The sequence below is a fragment of the Somniosus microcephalus genome, chromosome 11, assembly GCF_052327205.1.
Source record: "Somniosus microcephalus isolate GS21.2 chromosome 11, FLI_Smic_1.0, whole genome shotgun sequence".
NCBI lineage: Eukaryota > Metazoa > Chordata > Chondrichthyes > Squaliformes > Somniosidae > Somniosus > Somniosus microcephalus.
In genome coordinates, this window is record NC_140997.1 from 77,779,410 (window position 1) to 77,802,906 (window position 23,497).

Below are 23,497 nucleotides of genomic sequence, written 5' to 3' on the forward strand. Positions count from 1 at the left end.
TTCCCCATGGTGCAGGGGGCGATTGACTGTACACACGTGGCTTTGAGGGCGCCATTCCAGAATCCTGAGGACTTCCGCAGCCGCAAGGGGTTCCACTCCCTCAACATGCAGCTGGTCTGTGACCACCGCCAAATCATCATGGCAGTCAACGCCCAATTCCCAGGGAGCAGCCACGATGCCTTTATCCTGCGGTAGGCCTCACTTTGTGACCTTTTTGAGGGGCCGGCTCGACCACGAGGCTGGCTTATTGGGGACAAGGGCTATCCTCTCTGCCCATGGCTGATGACACCACTCCGTGTGGCCGCCACCCCAGCAGAAGAGCAGTTCAACAGCCGCCATCAGGCGACCAGGAACATTGTAGAGCACACTATTGGTGTGCTCAAAAAGCGTTTCCGATATCTTGACCATTCAGGGGAGCCCTGCAGCACTCGCCGGAGCAAGTGGGTCACATCGTCGTCGTCTGCTGCATGCTCCACAACTTGGCGATTCGACGCACCCAGCCAATTCCAGCTGTCCATCAACGACCAGCAGAGCAGGCTGTCGAGGAGGAGGAGGAGGAGGAGGAGGAGGAGGAGGAGGAAGAGCAGGCGGAGGAGGTGGAGGAGCATGCGGACGAGGAGGAGGAGGAGGAGGAGGAAGATGGAAGGGCTCCTGAAAGTGGAAGGGCCATCCATCAGAGGCTCATGAGGACTCGTTTCGAGGCCCCTCTGGCGGAATGATGAGTGTCTTTACTCCTGCGCACTTTGGATGTTTGAAAGCCTCTGAAGGCCAGCATCACTGTAATTAGTCACGTGCACCATAGCACATTAAAACTTCTCTTTATTGTCACAAAAGTCTTTCATTACAGCAAAACAACGTCATGTCAACAGAAACCATAACTAACAAAATAACAGTTAACTCTTCGGCAAAGCCGCAAAACTAAACAAACCATTTCCAACAATTACAACAGGTGAGGGTGTCCTTGAATTTGGCCAAGGAAACGTCTCAGCACCTCCCTCTACTGCTGGCCCCTTGATGGAGAACGACTTCTCTTTCGCGGACGGCCCCTTCCCTCCCTGCTGCTCCTACGTAATTGAACCCCAGTGGCGGGGTGAAGGCTGGGGGACGCCTACTGACTGTGTGGAAGCGCAGATGCCCCTGAGGGACGGCCTGCCCGACCTCTGGGCTTGGAGGGTGCAGACACAGGATGCTTGATCTGACCATGGCTGGAAGCAGTGTGCCCTGCAGGTGGTGGCAGCTGCACTGCAGACGTACCAGCGCTGGCATGTGCAATGGTCACCTGCCGAGAGAGGACACCTGCACCATGGTCGGACGACACACTGGCTCTCTGAGGGGACCGGCTCGGCTCATCCGCCACAATCGTATGCTCCACTGATTCCTGGCCTTGTATGGGACTGGAAGGGCCCGGGGTGATCCTAGCTGATGCAGATAGGGTGGCTGCAGTGAGAGTTCGTGTTGCCTCAATCTGGGTGTGGACGAGGCCGGCAAGTGGCTGCGTGGCAGCAGTGAGGACCTGTGAGCCAGGTGCCAGTGCTTCAGAGAAGCCCTGGACAGTTCCTTCCATTGCTTCGGACAAGGCCGGTGCCGACCGCTCCACTGCCTCGGACAAGCCCTGGACAGACCTTTCCAGGGATTGTCCAAAGCCCTGAACAGTCCTTTCCATAGCGGCCTCGAAGCCCTGGACAGTCCTCTCCATTGTTGGCCCGAAGCCCTGGACAGTCCTCTCCATTGTTGCCCCGAAGCCCTCGAGAGTCCTGTCCATTGTTGCCCCGAAGCCCTGGAGAGTCCTGTCCATTGTTGCCCCGAAGCCCTGGAGAGTCCTCTCCATTGTTGCCCCGAAGTCCAACACACTCTTTGCCAGTGTATCTATTGACTGAGGCATCCTCCCCACTGCAGCCATCAGCTCAGTGTGCCTGAGCCAGGCCTGGGTGCTCATTTCAGCCAGGCGACGCACCTCCTCTGCACTCTGTGCCGCAGTCATCACTACCTGCCTTGCCCTCCGGGGAGATGGTGGCCGAACTTGCCTACCCCCCTTGCGTTGCTGCATGCCGCTTGTTCCGGCAACTGGCTGATCCTCAGAGCACCACCCCCCTCCCCTCCAGGGAACTACTATCCCCAGTCTGTAGATGTGTATGCTCCCCTGAGATTGGAACGGATGGTCCGGCTTCCTCCTGATCCTCGCCTCCGGAGGCACTGGCACTGGCAGCTTCAGGGCGTTGAGCCCGAGTTGGTGATGCATCATCTGAAAGCAGGGAGGTGGAAGAGTGGCTTTAGCAAAAGGACAGGTTGGCGGAAAGGCATGCCAGATTGCGGCAAGGCTCTGACATGGCTGCACACTGAGGAAGCATGCTGGCGGGGGGACCAAGTGGAAGGAAACAGCTGAAAAAGGAGAGCGCCTTACCCTCGCTGTCGGAAATGGGGTCGGCAGCTGCAGTGGTAACAGGACCAGACAGACGTCCTCCAAGAATCTGGTGCACTCTCTCCTCGAGATCCGTCAGAGTGACGACTTGTGGAGGCCCGCCACCGGTTCGAGTCTGGTCCTTTTGCCTCGCCACCAGCTTGGACTGCAGGGGAAAGAAGGGGAAGTTCTGTAACATGATGCCTTGAGAGATCATCTCATGCCCCCCATGGTGCAAGAGCCCTTACATGAGGCGTTGAGAGATCATCTCATGCCCCCCATGGTGCAAGAGCCCTTACATGAGGCCTTGAGAGATCATCGCATGCCCCCCATGGTGCAAGGGCCCTTACATGTGGCCTTGAGTGAAGTGTCCATGTGTGTGCCCAGAAAGGGCCATGGGTGCTTGCTGACAGATGGCCATTGGGGCATCATGGCAACAGGGTGCTCGAAGTCAGGTGCAGATGGAGGGAATCAGAAGTTTGCATAACCAACACTCACCCTAACGACCCGAGTGAGGTCGTTGAATTTCTTCCTGCACTGAACAGGGGTCCTGGTCGCCATACTGCTGGAGTTGACCCTCAGAGAAACCTCCCTCCAAGATCGCCGGTAATCCTTTTGATTCGGCCTCTTGCCATTGTCAGGATACAGAACATCTCGACGGCGCTCAACTGCAGACACCAACTGGTCCAGAGCCTCAGTGCTGAAGCGCTCTGCTCTCTGTCTCACCTTCTCCATCCTGACCAAGTTTCTTGCGCCATAGAAGGGCGAGCGCCGATTCTGAGGCCTACAGGGCGTTGAGTGTGGCAGCTCAGGCTGACTGACCCACCCCTTTAAGAGCTGGCCGGCGCCTGGAAGTCTCGTGGTTTCCGGTAATTGAGATCACCTGCGCTGCGCCCGTCCGCGCCGATATTGGGTAGCGCCTGAACTTTGGCGCCTTAGGAGCCCCGTGCAATGTCTGAGTTCGTACCTCAATCCCCTTTGGGGGCGATGCAACCCAATATCTCGCCAGGCAGCGATAAGTTTCGTCTGGCTATAAACTTTGCGCAGCGCCAGTTCTAACGCCTCAAGCGGGGCTATACCCAATTTCTAGGCCAAGGTTTCAGGTTTGGGTCATCGCTGTCAAACTTGCCCCTGACGATAATGTCCAGCACTGCAGACAACACTGGGTCATTTCTGGTGTTTCGTTGGACCTGTGTTGAAGTAACAGGCGTGTTCGCCACCTGCCTAAAATAGCAGATGTCCATGCTACGTGTCATAGGCTTGGTGACAGGCAGCGGCAACCTGGAAAGACCGTCGGCGTTGCCATGCAGGTCAGTCTTGCGATATCTAATGTCAAATGTGTGTGCAGGCAACAGCAGTGCCCACCTTTGCATTCTGCTCGCAGCAAGTGACGGAATCCCTGTATGTGGCCCGAAGATGGTCGTGAGAGGGCGATGATCTGTTAGTAGGGTGAACTGTCTCCCGTACAAATATTAGTGAAACTTGCGAACGCCAAAAACGATGCTCAGTGCTTCTCATTCTATTTGGGCGTAGTTAGTTTCAGCTCTGTTCAAAGTCCTAGATGCGAATGCTATCGGCTTCTCTTCTCCGTTTGGCATGATATGAGAAACGACCGCTCCCACACCATATGACGATGCATCGCAAGCTAACTGTATTGGTAATGAAGGGTTAAAATGCGTCAAAGCCTCTGACTTCAGGAGCGTGTCCTTTGCTGTCATGAACACCTCCTGGCACTTGTTAGTCCATTCCCACTTCTTGTCTTTACATAGCAACCAATGCAGCGGCCTCAGCATCGAGGCTAGGTTCGGTATGAACCGTCCATAGTAGTTCAGTAACCCTAGAAAAGAACACAGCTGGCTGATATTTTCAGGTGCTGGGGCATCCACGATTGCCTTGGTCTTGGACGGTGCCTTGTGAAGGCCTGTGGCATCGATCACTTGACCGAGGTACTCAACTGATGCCTGAAAAAAATCGCATTTATCCCTGCGAACTCTGAGTCCGTAATCCCTCAGTCTCTGTAGCGTTGCGTCCAAGTTACACAGATGGTCTTGGTCATCACACCCAGTAACTAAGATATCATCTAAGTAGCACTGGACTCCAGGCAATCCACTAAGGATCTGGTCCATAGCATGTTGGAAAAGCACTGGAGCTGATGTAATTCCGAAAGGAAGTCGATGATACCTAAATAGGCCCTTGTGCGTCACAATAGTCAGCATTTCTCGTGACTGTTCATCCACATACATTTGCAGGTAGGCTTGACAGAGGTCGATTGTGCTAAACTTCTGGCCCCCAGCAAGTCCCGCAAACAAACCATCAATATGGGGGAGCGGATATTGCTCAACTGACAATACAGGGTTAACAGTTACTTTAAAATCTCCACATATCCTAACTCCACCCCCTTTCTTGAGCACTGGTACGATGGGCGTTGCCCATTCACTCACGCTGACTGGTTCTAGTACACCGCTTTCAACTAGGGCTTCTAAGTCAGCCTCGACTTTTGGTCTGATGGCATAAGGTACGGGTCGTGCCTTCATAAACTTGGGTTTGCTATTCTGCTTAATACGAAGCTTCACAGTAATATCTTTCATGCTACCCAGTTCTCCATTAAAGACTTCTGCATGTTTCTTTAAGATGGCGGGTAAGCCTGGATCATTGTGTGACATCATGTAGACTGATGACCAGTCTAATTTTATTCTCTCCATCCACGAACGTCCCAGCAGGGAGGGGTAGTCTCCTTTAACTACGTAGAGTGGTAACTTCCTAGTTTGTCCATTCAACTGAACTGTGACCTCAGTGATACCTCTCACGGTTACTCTTTCACCGGTATATGTCTTTAACGCTAGGTTAGCTGGCTGAAGTGGAAGGTGCTTTAATGTCTTTTTGTAGACTGTCTCTGACATAAGAGATACTGCTGCCCCGGTATCGATCTGCATTCGCACAGGCTGCCCCTCTAGCAAGGGTGAGACCCAGTAGCCATGCGAATCCCCAGCTACAGTCAGCACGTTCAGTGGTAGTTCCTCCTCTGAAGTGTCACTTGCCTCTGTTTTGTCCTGTTCTACAGAGCGGACATGCTTCTTTGTCTTTTGTCTGAATGGTTTTTTTTCTTCCTTCCATCTTTGACGTTTTCTCTGTGTCCTTTTTATTTCTGCATGTGCACTGAATATGTCCCTTTTTACCACGGCTGTGGCAATCCATGTCCATACACCAGCATGCAGATGCAAGATGCCCCATTTTGCCACAACGGAAGCATGGCCCTTGGCTCTCTGTTCTTACTTTGTGCACTTTTTCTGTTGCACCCAACTGTTGAGCTTCCTTAGCTGCCAATTCCATGGAAATACTGATTTCAATGGCCTTTTGTAGAGTCAGATTACTCTCCATTAATAGTCTCTTCTGTATGGCTTCAGTTCTCATACCACACACTAGCCTGTCTCTTATAGTATCATTTAGCACATCATTAAACTCACAGTGCTCTGATCGTCTTTTTAGTGCAGCTACAAACATGGTCACTGTTTCTCCTTCTTCCTGGTTACACCTGTGGAACCTAAACCTCTCAGCTATGACTAGGGGTTTGGGTGAAAAATGCCCTTTTAGTATCTCCACAATTTTGCTATATTGTTTAGTCCCTGGTTTATCTGGATGCACTAAAGTATGCAAAAGATTGAAAGTCTTTGGTCCCATCACACTTAACAATGTCATTTGCTTGTGTGAAGTATTCAAATCATTCTGTGTATGAGCTCCATTGTTCGACATTCTCATCAAACGGTTCAATGTTACCGATAATTCCAGCCATTTTCCTTCTCTCAGGCTCCTAATTATCATTCACTAAGGATCCTTCCAATGTTGAACTCAACTAAAATCACTATCAGTTATTTAGTGCTTCAATTCACAGATCGTTTCACAGTTGAATAAATGTCCTTCCCGATTTACTCACTGCTTTTCCTCCCCTTCCCCAAGTCGTTAATACCTTATACGCCATCTCGTCTTCCCGCCATTGCAAGCTCCTTTATCCTCGAGCCAGCCTCACTTTAATTAACTCTCCACGGCAAAAATAACAGTTTTAAAACATGTAAAACCCGACTCTCTTCCGCACAGCAGAGCCATGTAAGTTCAGACATCCTCATCGCCACTTTTGTTAAATCTCAAGAGTTTAATAACCTTGCTTGTATAACAATTAAAAGAGTACGCAGGAGACAGAGTTCAGTTTACAGCCATCACTTTCCAGAGAATCCTCTCAACTCAATGCACTCTATTTCCCATAGTGCATTGCACATCACAACTACGGTAAGCTATGTGGGACAATTCAAATACAACATTCAAAGTACACAACAGAAATGTTGTGAAAGTAATTTTTAATGCGGTTAGATGTTCCTGCAGATGACAAGCTGTGAAGTGTTTGTGTAGCCTCATCTCATCGGTAGAAGTGACAGATGGCTTCTGCAATCTCAGCTGCAACTGCCATCTGTTTCATCCTAAGGAGAGAGTAATTGGAGAGTCTGGGTGCAAGGGCTCACCTGTGTACAGTGATTGTCAGTGTTTGACAGCACTTCAATGCTGTGAAACACTGTCAAACCATCTGTCAAACAAGTGTGGTGCATATGCCTTTAAGAAAACGGGCAGCTGAAGCATCATCAACTGATGTCATCTGACACTGGCTTTCCCTTAATTGGCCGGCAAGCCCACAGGGCAGGCTTAACAAGGCCAATCACGGCAAAATAGCGTCTGTTCGTCAGGTGTCGCTGGGGGCGGGACTAGAAACCGGAAGGCAGCAGTCCCGCCCCCAATGCATCTCGGTAAGTAAAATCCAGCCAAAGAGTCTGCAAAGGGATATAGATAGACTAAGTGAGTGGGCAGTAAGGTGGCAGATGGAGTATAATGTAGGGAAGTGTGAGGTTATTCACTTTGGTAAGAAGAATAGAAAAACAGAACATTTTTTAAATGGTGAGAAATTTTCAAATGTTGGTGTACAGAGAGATTTGAGTGTCCTCGTGCAAGAAACACAGAAAACTAGCAAGCAATGAGGAAGGCAAATGGCATGTTGGCCTTTATTGCAAGGGGGTTGGAGTATAAGAGTAAGGAAGTCTTGCTACAATTGTACAGGGCCTTGGTGAGACCACACCTGGAGTACTGTGCACAGTTTTAATCTCCTTATCTAAGGAAGGACATACTTGCCTTGGAGGCGGTGCAACAAAGGTTCACTAGATTGATTCCTGGGATAAGAGGGCTGTCCTATGATGAGAGATTGTGTAGAATGGGCCTATACTCGCTGGAGTCTAGAAGAATGAGAGGTAATCTCATTGAAACATACAAGATTCTGAAGGGGATTGGCAGGGTAGATGCTGAGAGGTTGTTTCCCCTGGCTGGAGAGGCTAGAACTGGGGGGCATAGTCTCAGGATAAGGGGTAGGCCATTTAAGACTGAGATGAGGAGGAATTTCTTCACACAGAGGGTTGTGAATCTTTGGAATTCTCTACCCCAGAGGGCTGTGGATGCTGAGTCTTTAATATATTCAAGGCTGAGATAGATAGACTTTTGGACTCTAGGGGAATCAAGGGATATGGAGATCGGGCGGGAAAGTGGAGTTGAGGTCGATGATCAGCCATGATCTTATTGAATGGCGGAGCAGGCTCGAGGGGCCGTATGGCCTGCTCCTGCTCTTATTCCTTATGTTCTTATACTGCCGTTGCAAGTGCTTCAGCTGAAGCAATGGGCAGGGCTGAGTCCAGTAGCAAGAAACAAACAAAGAACAGAACATAAGAAGTAAGAGCAGGAGTAGGCCATACGGCCCCTCGGGCCTGCTCCGCCATTCAATAGGATCATGGCTGATCCGAATCTAGACTCACGTCCACTTCCCTGCCCTCTCCCCGTAACCCCTAATTCCCTTATCTGCTAGGAAACTGTCTATCTCCATTTTAAATGTATTTAATGTTGCAGCTTCCACAGCTCTCTGGGGTAGCAAATTCCATAGATTTACTACCCTCTGAGTGAAGAAGTTTCTCCTCATCTCAGTTTTGAAAGGGCAGCCCCTTATTCTTAGATTATGCCCCCTAGTTCTAGTCTCACCCATCAGGGGAAACATCCTCCCCGCATCCACCCGATCAAGCCCCCTCACAATCTTATATGTTTCGATAAGATCGCCTCTCATTCATCTGAACTCCAATGAGTAGAGTCCCAACCTACTCAACCTTTCCTCATACGTCAACCTCCTCATCTCCGGAATCAACCGAGTGAACCTTCTCTGAACCGCCTCGAGAGCAAGTATATCTTTTCTTAAATATGGAAACCAAAACTGCACACGGTATGAGGAGTTTGATATAGAATTTGGATTTATGGAGCTCAGTGATGGATGGCCGCAATGTGATGTGTGCTTGCAAACTTTATCCAATGAAGCAATAAAACCTGCAAAACTAAGCGACACCTCACAATAAGGCATACAGAATATAAAGATAAATCAAAAGACATCTTTGAACTGTAAAAAGGACAATGCAGTTGTCAAATAACTCAATTGACAAATATAACATCGGTTCCGGAAAAGGCCTTGAAAGCATCCTTGTTAACAGCATTCTGGATCGTTCAAAGCAGGAAAGCCCATTGTATCGGTGTGGAGCTGATCTTCCAGCAGCTGTAGAAATGTGCAGAGTAATGGTGAGTGAAGACGCAGCACAGAAGTTGAAGGCCGTACCACTTTCTAATGGCACAGTTAGTAGAAGAATCGACGAACTTTCAAGAGATATAAAATACCAAATGACAGTAAGTCTTTGTGAATGTGAGCAGTTTGCAATTCAGCTCGATAAGACGACTGATGTCGGTAGTGCAACACAATTAATAGTCTATGTTTGTGATGTTTGGCTGGAGGAAATTTTAGGAGAACTTCTTTTCCGTCAGGCGTTACCAGAATGAGCAACAGTTGAGGAAATATTCAAGTCAATGGATAATTTCATGGAATCTGAATTGCTTAAGTGAGAGAACTGTGTTGCTGTTTACACAGACAGTGCGAGGCGAGGCCGAGAGCAGAGCGGCTGAGGAGGGCAAGGTGAGGCCGAGAGTGAGGGGCTGAGGGGGGCGAGGAGAGGCCGAGAGTGGAGAGACTGAGGATGGCGAGGAGAGGCCGGGAGTGAGGGGCTGAAGAGAGCGAGGCGAGGCCGAGAGTGAGGGGCTGAGGAGGGCGAGGAGAGGCCGAGAGTGGAGAGACTAAGGAGGGCGCGGAGAGGCCGAGAGTGGAGAGACTGAGGATGGCGAGGAGAGGCCGGGAGTGAGGGGCTGAAAAGAGCGAGGTGAGGCCGAGAGTGAGGGGCTGAGGAGGGCGAGGAGAGGCCGAGAGTGAGGGGCTGGGGAGGGCGAGGAGAGGCCGAGATTGGAGAGACTGAGGAGGGCGAGGAGAGGCCGAGAGTGAGGGGTTGAGGAGGGCAAGGAGAGGCCGAGATTGAGGGGCTGAGGAGGGCGAGGAGAGGCCGTGATTGAGGGGCTGAGGAGGGTGAGGAGAGGCCGAGATTGAGGGGCTGAGGAGGGCGAGGAGAGGCCGAGAGTGAGGGGCTGAGGAGGGCGAGGAGAGGCCAAGAGTGAGGGGCTGAGGAGGGCGAGGAGAGGCCGAGAGTGGAGAGACTGAGGAGGGCGAGGAGAGGCCAAGAGTGAGGGGCTGAGGAGGGCGAGGAGAGGCTGAGAGTGGAGAGACTGAGGAGGGCGAGAAGAGGCCGAGAGTGAGGGGCTGAGGAGGGGGAGGCGAGGCCGAGAGTGGAGAGACTGAGGAGGGCGAGAAGAGGCCGAGAGTGAGGGGCTGAGGAGGGGGAGGCGAGGCCGAGAGTGGAGAGACTGAGGAGGGCGAGAAGAGGCCGAGAGTGAGGGGCTGAGGAGGGGGAGGCGAGGCCGAGAGTGGAGAGACTGAGGAGAACGAGGAGAGGCGGAGAGTGAGGGGCTGAGAAGGGCGAGGAGAGGCCGAGAGTGAGGGGCTGAGGAGGGCGAGGAGAGGCCGAGAGTGGAGAGACTGAGGAGAACGAGGAGAGGCGGAGAGTGAGGGGCTGAGGAGGGTGATGAGGGGCTGAGGAGGGCGAGGAGAGGCCGAGAGTGGAGAGACTGAGGAGGGCGAGGAGAGGCCGGGAGTGAGGGGCTGAGGAGGGCGAGGAGAGGCCGAGAGTGAGGGGCTGAGGAGGGCGAGGAGAGGCCGAGAGTGAGGGGCTGAGGAGGGCGAGGAGAGGCCGAGAGTGAGGGGCTGAGGAGGGCGAGGAGAGGCCGAGAGTGGAGAGACTGAGGAGGGCAAGGAGAGGCCGAGAGTGAGGGGCTGAGGAGGGCGAGGAGAGGCCGAGAGTGAGGGGCTGAGGAGGGCGAGGAGAGGCCGAGAGTGAGGGGCTGAGGAGGGGGAGGCGAGGCCAGGAGTGAGGGGCTGAAGAGAGCGAGGCCGGGAGTGAGGGGCTGAGGAGGGGGAGGCGAGGCCGAGAGTGGAGAGACTGAGGAGGGCGAGAAGAGGCCGAGAGTGAGGGGCTGAGGAGGGGGAGGCGAGGCCGAGAGTGGAGAGACTGAGGAGGGCGAGAAGAGGCCGAGAGTGAGGGGCTGAGGAGGGGGAGGCGAGGCCGAGAGTGGAGAGACTGAGGAGGGCGAGAAGAGGCCGAGAGTGAGGGGCTGAGGAGGGGGAGGCGAGGCCGAGAGTGGAGAGACTGAGGAGGGCGAGAAGAGGCCGAGAGTGAGGGGCTGAGGAGGGGGAGGCGAGGCCGAGAGTGGAGAGACTGAGGAGAACGAGGAGAGGCGGAGAGTGAGGGGCTGAGAAGGGCGAGGAGAGGCCGAGAGTGAGGGGCTGAGGAGGGCGAGGAGAGGCCGAGAGTGGAGAGACTGAGGAGAACGAGGAGAGGCGGAGAGTGAGGGGCTGAGGAGGGTGATGAGGGGCTGAGGAGGGCGAGGAGAGGCCGAGAGTGGAGAGACTGAGGAGGGCGAGGAGAGGCCGGGAGTGAGGGGCTGAGGAGGGCGAGGAGAGGCCGAGAGTGAGGGGCTGAGGAGGGCGAGGAGAGGCCGAGAGTGAGGGGCTGAGGAGGGCGAGGAGAGGCCGAGAGTGAGGGGCTGAGGAGGGCGAGGAGAGGCCGAGAGTGGAGAGACTGAGGAGGGCAAGGAGAGGCCGAGAGTGAGGGGCTGAGGAGGGCGAGGAGAGGCCGAGAGTGAGGGGCTGAGGAGGGCGAGGAGAGGCCGAGAGTGAGGGGCTGAGGAGGGGGAGGCGAGGCCAGGAGTGAGGGGCTGAAGAGAGCGAGGCCGGGAGTGAGGGGCTGAGGAGGGCGAGGAGAGGCCGAGAGTGGAGAGACTGAGGAGGGCGAGGAGAGGCCGGGAGTGAAGTGCTGAGGAGGGCGAGGCGAGGCCGAGAGTGGAGAGACTGAGGAGGGCGAGGAGAGGCCGAGAGTGAGGGGCTGAGGAGGGCGAGGAGAGGCCGAGAGTGGAGAGACTGAGGAGGACGAGGAGAGGCGGAGAGTGAGGGGCTGAGAAGGGCGATGAGGGGCTGAGGAGGGCGAGGTCTGGAGTGTGTGACTGAGGAGGGCGAGGAGAGGCCGAGAGTGAGGGGCTGAGGAGGGCGAGGCCTGGAGTGAGGGGCTGAGGAGGTCGAGGCGAGGCCGAGAGTGAGGGGCTGAGGAGGTCAAGGAGAGGCCGAGAGTGAGGGGCTGAAGAGAGCGAGGAGAGGCTGAGAGTGGAGAGACTGAGGAGGGCGAGGAGAGGCTGAGAGTGAGGGGCTGAGGAGGGTGAGGAGAGGCCGGGAGTGAGGGGCTGAGGAGGGCAAGGAGAGGCTGAGAGTGAGGGGCTGAAGAGAGCGAGGAGAGGCTGAGAGTGGAGAGACTGAGGAGGGCGAGGAGAGGCTGAGAGTGGAGAGACTGAGGAGGGGGAGGTGAGGCCGGGAGTGAGGGGCTGAGGTGGGTGAGGCCAGGATTGAGGGGCTGAGGAGGGTGAGGAAAGGCCAAGAGTGGAGAGACTGAGGAGGGCAAGGAGAGGCCTAGAGTGGAGAGACTGAGGAGGGTGAAGGGAGGCCGAGAGTGAGGGGCTGAGGAGGGCGAGGAGAGGCTGAGAGTGGAGAGACTGAGGAGGGCGAGGAGAAGCCGAGAGTGAGGGGCTGAAGAGAGCAAGGCCGAGAGTGAGGGGCTGAAGAGGGTGAGGCTGAGAGTGAGGGGCTGAAGAGGGTGAGGCCGAGAGTGAGGGGCTGAGGAGGGCCACTAATGAGGTTTATAAACCAACTGTCAATCTATATTGATTTTTGTTTGAAAATAATAGCAACTCCTGATTTCTGTACCACATCTGATTTTTAAGAGTTTGTCCCTTGATTTATGAGATGGCGGGGTTGGCTTTACTGAATACCTGTTTTCTTAAAAGCATTATTAAAACACTCTTTACATGCAGCACTTGCATATTATGAGTATTATATATTATTATAATTAAATTTTAGATGGTGGGTCCGTGACTACTAATCCATTTGAAAAGTAGTCCTTCAGCCAAAAATGTTTGAGAACGCCTGCTGTAGTCCACCTACCCCCCAGCTCTGTCTTGTCAAACGTATTCCATCACATCACTCCTCACACCCATTTACGTTGCAAACGCACCCTTCGTTCACGTTCTATGCGCTTCCTCACGTCCCCATTTGTCAACCCACCACTGCTGCTTATCGCAATACAATGTCAGCCAGCTCACCCGATTCCTAGCAGACGTCAACACGTTCCTCGGATGCATACCAGTGCCAGTCGTGATGCATCTGCCTGATAGTCACCCTCACCGAATGCATTGCACCCATCGGGTGAGCACACGCCTTACCGATACTCATAGGTCTGGCATTACCCCTTGCAGAAGAGAGCACAAAATACAAGGGAGAGGGAACGGACCAGAGTGGCTCGCCACAGATCATACAGCTGACATCATCAGAGGAAGAGGCTGTGAAGGTCAGTAGCGTATCTGTGTTCCTGACCATCAGAGATGGAGAGACCAGGACATCGCAGGTTCATGGTGACAACATTAAATATCTCCGACCCACATCTCATACAAGACTCAGTCCTGTTGACTTGATTTCAGCACAGAGTGAAACATGATCATTTTAATGATGCTAAGTAGCAACATTTTTACATTGCCGTAACTAATTCATATCTGTCTCTTCTCTCCTCCAGGGCCATCATGTGAAGAACAGCAGCCCATGGCCCTTGCGGATGATGATTCCTCAGAGGAGCTGATTCCTTCTGAGGATGCACCATCACAGGTCACATGCTTACCAGGAGCCAGCGCAGATGGACACTTCGGTGGGTCCTCTTAGACAGTTGGGTGGGTTATGACCTAGTGAGTCACAGTTCACAAGTGAGAACGAGCAAGGAGTGGTGGCAGGAACAGCTGTGGAAAGTCTGCTTCAGGAGGGCGCAGTCCTCTCCAAGCTCTTCTCAGGTAGACAGAGATGCTGAACCACGGGGGCGATTGATGAAAAGGATAATCATAGAGGGACAGCAACAAATTTGCAAGGTACTGACAGTCCAGCCACGCACACGGACAACAATAGCAGAGAGGATGGAAGAGTTCAGCTGAAGCATTTGTGGACTGATGTTGCAAGCCATTGCGAGGATGTCTTCCACAGATAGACTGGCCTCCTGCGTGGAACTTCAATTGTGGCAATCTAATCAATCCATGCAAGCCCTGACCACGGCCGTGCAGACTTTGGATACCAACATGCCTGCCACCTTAGAAAGAATGAGATACTTTATCCGTGGCCTTACAACACATCACAGTGGTAGGAGTGATGTGCTGCTGGCCCAGGAGAGGGATGATGGCAAAAGTGGACATGGATGTAGGAACTCCACTCAAAGCGCTCCCATGCAGTGCACAACGATTATCCTAGAAACCCTCGCTGGTGAGTACAGACGGGCACCTCCAGTCCTATCCAGGCACCTGAAGCGCATCTTCAGCATGACGATGGCTTGCTTGATGACACATCTGGTTGTCATATAGCTGTCGCTGTTGCGCTCTTGGTGTTCATTGGTGGGGTTCCTCATCGGTGTCATTAGCGAGGTTTGAAGGGGGTATTGTAAGATTCGCAATTTTCAGCAAAAATCACGCAAGAAAAACTGGATAAAATAAGACTGTTTATTGACCAAAGTAAGCTTGCACAGAAAAACCTTTGATAAAAGGGCATACAAAATGGCCACCAGGCCCCGTGATCAGTTTCTGAACCATTTTATTTCTGTTACTGCAAGCCAGACAGGCTTGTGGATTGAAGACAGTGAGCCCGCGAAAGCCAGTATCTGGGAACCGAAACTCAGAGGAACAGCATACATATTCAATGGATTACAAGTACAGGATGGGGCCCATCAAGATATGGGCGGACAATGCAAAATCACTCATACCCATTTATTGTACAAAGGAAAAACCGTTTAGCAGCCATCAAGGAAAATCTCCGGACCGATCAATATGCGAACCGAGCCGCGGTGACAATGCAAAAGACATTAAAAGACATTATCGGCCAGGAAGGCCAGTTTAAGTCATCACCGGCTCCGTTACAAGACAAAGCGCCCCTGCAGAGATTTCTGCCCGCCAAAAATTAATACAAAGACAGGACTATGATTTGGCGGGAGATAAGACTGTCCCAAAAGAGTATAACTATGGATTGAAAGTCCATCTAAGTTACTTCGGACTTCGGGTTACTTGAACAACTTCACTTGACTGGACGGCGGCTGCTTCTTCTTCTTGGACTTCTTCAATTTCTTCGGACGGGGCCAGGATCGGCGCCCCTTCCACTTCGGCAGATGCAGAATCGATGAAAACGTTTTCGTCTTTTTAAAGACGGACGGTTTCGGTAAAAGGACAACGTGGTCGGTGTTCAGCCAAACAAGGCTCGGCCACGACGAGAAGACGACGAGGGTGGCCCGGGTACTGGGGTCGGGAGATCAACGACGACCCAGGCCGACGGAGAAGAAACCCTCTGGAGGACTGGCGATCTAGGCCACAAGATTCTCCCATGTGCATAGCCTGCATCTGGGTCTGCTCCATGAACCCAAACAGGCTTAGTGGATCTCAACCTTGACGAGCGCTCATCGAGGCTGTGTCTACCCCATCGCCTCGAGAGAGAGAGAGAGAGAGAATATCGACTGCGCCAGAAGTTTCCAAATCCACGTGACGACGGAAAGCGGTGCCAAAAAGGCTGCGAACCCCCCTTTCTCGCGATTTCGAGAGTGGTGAGCATGATCCCAGGTTCCCCAGGTCGAAACTTAGTTTAGGTATAGGGGAGGGAGTTAAGGGAAATCGTAATGTGTTTCCCCTTTTACGACGTGCCGTGTGTTCCCCATTTCCATAGAGTCAAGTTCATAAATTTGTGCATGATTGTAGTTGCTTTAATCTGTGCCTATGACATGTATTTTGTAATGCTCCAAGCTGTTTAAAAATAAAAGCATCCATTTCGTGCTATTCAGCCTGGTCTATTGAGTCCTTTTCTCTGCACTACTGTTCTCTGCATCTAAGTCCAAGGTCTAGAACTGTAGGGGGAGTGGGTCGAACCACTCAAGGGTAATTCTTGCACGAAGCCTGGCAGGAGGCCAGAACGGGCAAGAGAGCAGGAAAAAAAACCCTACAGTATCCTTTGTCGCCTAGCAGCCAACACTTAAGAGTGCTTCCAGGTATGATCAGGTCAAGGATGTTGGACTGTCACAGTATGAACATATCATGGCAGCTCCCAGGAAATTTAGCAGAGACCTGCAGGAACCTTTTCTTGTGGTTGTACTCTAGCTGAACATTGATGGAATGAAATCCCTTGCGGTTGATGAATACTCCTGGTTGATCTGGAGGTGCTCCGATTGCCACATGTGCACAATCAATGGCACCCTGTACCTGTGGGAAACCAGCCAGAAACGCAAATCTGAGTGCCCACTCATTCTGGCTATTGTCATCACAGGGGAAGTTTACATAACTCCCAGCCCTGGCAAACAATCCATCCATCACCTGCCTTATGCATGTATGTGCAGCCAACTGGAAAACCCTCGATATGTCTCCAGTCATGCCCTGGAAGGAACCAGAGGTGGTGACTTTCACAGCCACTGGTAATGGGTGGCCACCAGGTCCAGCAGGTTTTCTTCCAGGAGGCTGCAGATATCTGAGACCACCTGATGTGACAATCATAATCTCTGGAAGCAATGCTCTCCCAAGAAGTTAAGAAAGCTATGCCTCTGTCTGTACACCCAGTTAGGTGGGTAGTGCCTCCTGCAAACTGAACCCCATCTATTGTTCCCCTCTCTGCTGTCTACCTCTCTGTTGTCCACATGCAGCTCCCTCCACAGCTCGCGCTCACTGGTACTGATGCTGATTGCCTTCTTCAGCTGAAGTCCAATCTAAATCAGCCATGGTGCCAGCCATCCTGATGTTCTGTGTGTGAAGACCTCCGAACTGTTTAAATAAGTCTCTCACAACAAGTATTCTCACCGAACTGAGAAAACAGCTGTGAGCACTGGGCCTTTATTGATCTTGGGACTCCTGACCTTTCACTAGCCTCATGAAGTGCCACTTAATCTCGCCGCCATTTTATTGCCGAGTTTCCCGCACCCCAGGAAACCAGTGCAGGAGGCATTAAGTTCAAATCGTGGCGAAAATCGAATTAAATCCTAATTTAAATACTAAAATCACGAACCCACCTCTCCAGAGGGCGTTGCTCGCATGCACCCAAACCTGCCGCGATTAAACAGGAAGTAGGCATATTTTCAGCGGGTTGGGTTTGGGTTTTAGATTTCTGCCAATTTAACCCACCCCACCCCCGACCCTCTCCCACCCATTATCACAGAAATCACAGAAATCACAGAAACCCCACAGTGCAGATAGAGGCCATTTCGGCCCATCGAGCCTGCACCGACACATATCCCACCCGATCCCCGTAACCCCTGCACCAACATATATCCCACCTTATCCCCGTAACCCCACGTATTTAATCCCCCTAACACTAAGGGTCAATTTATCATAGCCAATCAACCTAACCCGCACATCTTTGGACAGTGGGAGGTAACCGGAGCACCCGGAGGAAACCCACGCAAACACGGGGAGAATGTGCAAACTCCACACAGACAGTCGCCCGAGGCCGGATTCGAACCCGGGTCCCTGGCGCTGTGAGGCAACAGTGCTAACCACTATGCCACCGTGTTAAAATTCCCCCCATTAATGCATAGAACGCAGCAGACCACAAAATTGTAGCCCAGTAGGAAATTGGCACAGATCTGGCCCTTCCAATTCTGTAACCCCTGCGGCTCGCCCAGTGCACAACATCATACCCCGTCATCTACATGTACACTTGGTCCTTCCACAACCTGTAATAAATTATTTCACCACAAGAAATCTGCGTAGATATACAAGTAACATTAAACTGAAGAAGGCACAGCCCATAGATCATGTGGCAAACAGAAATTCATGTCAAATTAAAGAATTCATCTGCAGGATGTGGAAACAGACACCATTAACAAAACATTTTTATACTATGTAAACCATGGATTAAGTGCCATTAAAACACTAAACCAAACAAACATAGTAAAGAAAAAATAAACTCCCATAAGAGCTGAGATAGATTGGAACTCCTGTCGTGCATACATAAGAACGTGAGAATTAGGAGCAGGAGTCGGCCATTCGGCCCCTCGAGCCTGCTCCGCCATTCAATAAGATCATGGCTGATCTGATCTTGGCCTCAACTCCACTTTCCCGCCCAATCCCCATATCCCTTGATTCCCCTAGAGTCCAAAAATCTATTGATCTCAGCCTTGGATATCCTCAAAGACTGAGCATCCACAACCCTCTGGGGCAGAGAATTCCAAAGATTCACAACCTTCTGACTGAAGAAATTCCTCCTCATCTCGGTCTTAAATGGCCTATCCCTTATCCTGAGACTATGTCCCCTAGTTCTAAACTCTCCAGCCAGGGGAAACAACCTTTCAGCATCTACCCTGTCAATCTCCTTCAGAATCTTATGTTTCAATGAGATCATCTCCCATTCTTCTAAACTCCAGAGAATATAGGCACATTCTACTCAATCTCTCAACATAGGGTAACCCTCTCATGCCAGGGATCAATCTGGTGAACCTCTTGTTCAGACTTCATGGGCTCGATTTTGTCAATGGGGAGCTTTTGGAGGCGGGACTCCCACTTTTTGGGTTGTAGTCTTGCCTCCATCGACTTGTGGCCAACCCACGCTATTTTTCCTTGATTGACCTTGTTAAGCCCGCCCAGCGGGCTCAGCAGGCCAATTAAGGGACACCTGGTTACTGGTGACGTCAGCGATTGACATTTCATCTGTCAAGAGCTTTTGACCGATGAAAAATCAGTATTTGACAGCTCTGTGAAGCTGTCAAACACTGACAATCTGTCTTCAAACTTGAGTCCTTCTACTCAGACTCAGTTAGAAAGCTCTCCAGACCAGAAAGCAGAAGCTGCAGCTTTTGACAGTTCAGTTGCCATTCTGCTTTCTGTGCCGGTGAGCTGAGGGACTCCTGAGAACTGAAGGAAGGAAGCCTGCAGGAGAAAGTAAAGGTAAGTTAAACTTACTGGCCCAGAAATTCGAGTCGGGGGCTTCCCGCGGCTGCAAGCCCCCGACCTGCACTTAACTTGCGCGCCGGCCGTTGAGCTGTAGGGCCCCGTGGAATTCCGATCCGGGGCCTGCTCCAGCTGCCGGCGCGCAGTGCTTGCGTATCCCAGGGGCGCAGTTAGTTCGATGCGTCCCCTGGGATCTCGTGGGCCATGGGGAGCCAATTGGAGCAGGGAATGTTCCATTCATAAGTCTGACAGGAAGTGCTGTCAAGACTTATAAATACTACGGCCCCAAAATAGCACTAAACCTTCAAATACATTTTTTTTTTAATCACATTTTTAAAATAAACTATAAATTACATGAAATAACTATTTAAAACAATAATTTAAATTTTTGAAAAAAATAAATTTATATTCTAACGGGGCTAAAAATAAACTTACCTTGCTTTAAAGTATTTAAAAATAATAAACCTGTGGAAAATGTTTTTCATTTTAATTAATTCACCACTTACCTTGTAAAAAGCAGGCCTTACGCCTGCTTTTTATATTTCTAAATTCTGCAGACTTACCCTCACGGAAAAACCTGTAAAAAAAAACTAAGTTCCATGCGCACGCGCAGCCTCCCCCGAGCACGCGTTTGACCTCTGAACCTCTGGGTTCAGAGGAACGGAAGTACTGGTTTCCCGCTCATGCGCAGTGCATGCAGGAAACCGGCACTTCCATTGGGCCTACGGGTGATTACCCCGTGCGTACTCACCCATGGAGACCCGAAGTTCTGGGCCATTAAAACACTTTACACTTACCTCACACACTTACCTCTGCACACATGCACCCATCACTCACATGCACAATGGACATCTCGACCCCACCAACCCCTGCAGACCGATGGTCTGCCTCGCTAAATTGGCGTGGTTCGGAGCCGTCGGACAGCCCACACTTCAGGGCTAAAAATAGGGATTAGGCAAAAAACTGCCTGTTAACTACCTGTTAACAGGCAGTTAATTGGCACTAATTCCCTTCCCGCCTCGGTGAGGTGGGTCCTAGCACAGGTCGGGTACCCGCCTCCTGGGACATTGGCACGGAGGCGGGTTGGGGGCGGGATGGGTTCCTGCCCCCCGATTCTGCAATTTTCCCACCACTCCCGCCTCCAAACCCGCCTCCTCGGGGTTTGGAAAATCGAGCCCCATGTGTTCTGTTAGATATTTTTTACTATATAGGAATGTTAGAAAGCAGGAGGCCATTCAGCCCCTCAAGCCTATTCTGTGATTCAGTTAGATCATAGCTGATCTGTATTTAACTCATTTATCCTTCCTTTGCTCCATAATCGTTAGTCTATCAGTCGTAGAGCCAGAAAATACATAGGCCTAGAAATTCACTTGGGCGCGGGCAGCTCGCTCGCGCCCAAAAGTTAGCGCTGGGCGGGGAGGCATTAGCGCACACCGTATATTCATCTTCTGCGCCCCAATTCGGAAGCGGGCGCTATACCAGGGTGTGCCCGCCTCCGTTTGGGGCGCTGCAACTGAATATTGGCGCGCTAGTTGCCGCAGCGCCACCCGATGCGGTGCGGCAGGCTGCGGTACTGCAGGCCTCCTCCTTCTCTTAAGGGGGAGGTGCCTGCAACGGCCGGAGCCCCGATCGCGAGTGCCAGCAAAAGAGCCCGGCACAACGGAGAAGTGCCGGGCTCCACGGAAACCAGCCGGCAATGCCGCGGGGGGGGGTGGAGGAGGCCGGGGAAGGAGGTGCGGGCAGGCGGCCGCCGAAAAAGCGGCCGGCCGCACCTTCAGCTTTAAAGCGCCCCACTATGGCAGCAGGACGGCCCCGTTTTCTGTTCGCTGTTTGCGCCCGCTTCGGAGGAGGCGGGCGCAAATAAATATGGGGATCGGCGCGGTTTCGGGGCGTTACGGGCCACCGCGCACACCGATGACGTCATCGGTCCCGGCGCAGCGCTAACGGCTACCGCCGCCAATACCGCTGCACTCAATTTCCGCGCTACCACCCCGCCGGCGCAAAAGACCTCTTTAGGCGCTAAGTGGGCGCAAGGCCCACTGAATTTCTAGGCCATAGCATTTAGTCTGTCACAAGTTGCTAAACTATTTTGGGTTCTGATCATTGGGAATTTTCTCCTAACGTTTACATTTGGACAACCAATTCATTTTCCTAATTCGTCTATTTTTCTTGTCGGTTTCACCATCCTTTCACTGCTGACTCTTTGCTGGAACATGGTTCCACAGGTGTCACTTGCTCTACATTTCCTCACCCAAGTAGCCTGCATTCATGCGTGGCCTTGATACTGACTGCGAGCCAGCTATTCAACTGCAGAATGCACTGCAGCTGGCATTAACGTCACCTCGGGCTCATTTGCAGTGGGAGTGGGGGGGAATCACCGAGTAGAAATCATGAGCAAGACTCTTGGCTGATTATCCTCACCCTAACTCAAGAGAAGTGAGACCAATTATCATGTCCCCGCTGCCATTTCAGCTGAAATAGCTAATTCAGCACAGACCAGCGTTCAAACCTCAGACTTTTATGGTCTGTTTTAAGGAGGTTAAGAGTGGGCTAAGGGGAGCTAAGAGGAAGCAACAGGAAAATAATTCAAAAAACATCAAAAGGTATAGTATTTTATAAGTATATCAGTAAAAAGAGAATTGTTAAAAGCAAGGTGGACCCTTGAGAGGAGAGGATTGTCAATTTGTAGATGCTGATCAAAAAATGGCAGAGGTTTTTTATAAGTACTTCTCATCTACCTTTAGTGAAGAAAAAGATATCAGAGAGGACATGAATCCTGAATTAGTTGAAAGCGAGATGAGCGATATTCTGACGAATACAAATACATTTTTGATAAATTAGTTAGTCTAAAGGAAGGCAAAGCACCAGGGTCTGACATAATAAGAGCAGTAATTATACTCTGAATGGAAGTTGGTGATGTGCCTCAATAAATCCGAGACTCGATGTTAGCGAAACAAAACAAGGCTTTTATTGACTTAGAAGGTAACACACAGAGGAGAATGTATCTTCCATCCAGAGGTCTGCCGTACTGGATGTGCTGCAGGCTGGGCCAGCTTACATAGGAGCCAGGTATGGGTGGAGCCCTACACACAGTACAATACAATGGAAATGAAACTGAAACCAACCACAGTCACAGGCAGAGAAATACTGATGAGTGATGAATGGAATATTTCATCACATTCACCCCTTCTATAGATTTAGTCTGTTCAGGGGTTTGATAGTCCTCTGCGACCGACGTGGCTGTTGTGGTGCCGCGGGTGTCGGCTGGGTGTCCCCGGTGGCCTCCTGGGTCTCTGCCGGGGGTGCCGCCAGGGTTGTTGAAGGGGTAGTTGGTGGGGGTACCGTTGGTCGATGTTCTTCCGGGGGTGATGAAAGAGTAGTGGATGGGTAAGAGTTGCTGTGGTCGTTGTTGCTGCTGTTGTCGTGGTTGTTGTCATTACCGGCTGGGGCGACGTCTTTTATGGACACGGTGTCCTCCCTTCCGTCGGCGTGCCGGACATACTCGTATTGGGGGTTGGCGTGGAGTAGGTGCACTGACTCCACGAGAGGGTCCGTCTTGTGGCCCCTCACATGCCTTCGCATGAATACCGGACCTGGGGTGGAGAGCCATGATGGCATGGATACGCCTGAGGTGGATTTCCGGGGAAAGACAAACATTCGCTCGTGAGGCGTGGCATTAGTGGCAGTACACAATAGCGACCGTATCGAATGGAGCACATCTGGGAGGACTTCCTGCCAGCGGGAGATAGGGAGGCCTTTGGTCCTTAGAGCTAGAGTGACTGCTTTCCATACTGTCCCGTTCTCTCGCTCCACTTGACCGTTACCCCGGGGGTTGTAGCTGGTGGTACGGCTCGTGGCGATCCCCCTGGACAGCATGTACTGGCGTAGCTCTTCACTCATGAAGGACGCCCCCCTATCCGTATGGATGTAGCTCGGCATACCGAACAGGCAGAACAGGCTGTTGAGGCATTTAATGACCGTGGCGCTGGTCATGTCTGGGCAGGGGAAGGCGAATGGGAAACGAGAGTATTCGTCCACAATGTTCAGGAAGTAAACATTGCGGTCGACGGACGGGAGGGGGCCCTTGAAATCTAAGCTGAGCCGCTCAAAGGGCCGTGTAGCTTTGATTAAGTGGGCTCTATCTGGGCGGTAGAACCGAGGCTTGCACTCAGCGCAAGTGTGACAGTTCCTGGTCAGGGACCGAACTTCCTCAATCGAGTAGGGTAAGTTGCGGGACTTTATGAAGTGGAACAGCCGCGTGACCCCTGGGTGGCAGAGGTCATTGTGGAGGGTCTGTAGCCGATCCCCGGTGGCGCTGGCACACATCCCTCGTGAGAGGGCGTCGGGGGATTCGTTAAGGGCCCCTGGCCGGTAAATGATGTCATAATCGAAGGTGGAGAGCTCGATCCGCCACCTAAGAATCTTATCATTTTTAATCTTCCCCCTCTGTTTATTATTGAACATAAACGCTACCGACCGCTGGTCGGTAAGTAGGGTGAAGCGTTTGCCGGCTAGGTAGAGGCGCCAGTGGCGCACTGCCTCCACGATGGCTTGGGCCTCCTTTTCTACGGAGGAGTGTCTGATCTCAGGCCCTTGGAGGGTCCTCGAGAAGAAAGC